Here is a 1123-nt window from a genome sequence, read left to right on the forward strand (position 1 = left end):
GCCATTAGTTCTAGCTTATACCACGGAGATTCTGATTAAGGAATCTAAGAGATACTCATTCAATCGTATATAGAACGGAGGTGGTTGTCAGGCACACGCTCATGATCTGAGGGAGGTGATGATTGTCACAGATCATCACCTCCATCACAGTTAAGCGCGAATGAACATCTTAGATAGGAACAAGCGTGTTTGAATGGAAAACAGAAATACTTGCATTAATTCATCGAGACACAGCAGAGCTCCTCACCCCCAACAATGGGGTTTAGAGACTCATGCCGTCAGAAAATACAAAGTTTAGATCTGAAATGTCATGAGATACAAAATAAGTCTCTAAAAGTTGTTTAAATACTAAACTAGTAGCCTAGGTTTACAAAAACTGGATAAACTATGATGGATGATGCAGAGATCCACTTCTGGGGCCCACTTGGTGTGTGCTGCGGCCCACTTGGTGTGTGCTGGGGCTGAGACTTAAGCAATTCACGTGCAGAGGCCATTTGTGGAGTTGAACGCCAGTTTTTATGCCAGTTTGGGCTTTCAACTCCAGCTTTTGATCCTTTTCTGGCGCTAGACGCCAGAATTGGGCAGAGGACTGGCGTTGAACGCCAGTTTAAGTCGTCTATTCTTGTGCAAAGTATGGACTATTATATATTTCGGGAAAGCCCTGGATGTCTACTTTCCAACGCAATTGGAATCATGCCATTTCGAGTTCTGTAGCTCCAGAAAATCCACTTTGAGTGCAGGGAGGTCAGAATCCAACAGCATCAGCAGTCCTTTTTCAGCCTGAATCAGATTTTTGCTCAGCTCCTTCAATTTCAGCCAGAAAAATACCTGAAATTACAGAAAAACACACAACTCATAGTAAAGTCCAGAAATATGAATTTTTCCTAAAAACTAATAGAAATAGACTAAAAACTAACTAAAACATACTCAGAACTATATGAAATTATCCCCAAAAAGCGTATAAAATATCCGCTCATCAGTTATAGACAGTAAGGATAAAAAAAAAGAAGAATAGAGTGATTAACCCAAAACACTGAGTGACTAGAGAGTAAACACAAAATCTAGTGAGGGTTCAATAGCTCATCAACATATATCTCTGCTTAAATTATTAATTGTCTTGCAA

At 39.9% G+C, this 1123-nt stretch overlaps 1 long non-coding RNA gene across 1 annotated transcript in view; it reads left to right on the forward strand.

Annotated features, from left to right (window-relative positions):
• LOC110264068 overlaps positions 1-1123 on the forward strand; it is a 14350-nt gene that overhangs the window by 984 nt on the left and 12243 nt on the right. The gene's annotated exons all lie outside the window — the stretch shown is intronic.

This window comes from Arachis ipaensis, chromosome B06 (genome assembly GCF_000816755.2).
Source record: "Arachis ipaensis cultivar K30076 chromosome B06, Araip1.1, whole genome shotgun sequence".
Classification (NCBI taxonomy): Eukaryota; Viridiplantae; Streptophyta; class Magnoliopsida; order Fabales; family Fabaceae; genus Arachis; species Arachis ipaensis.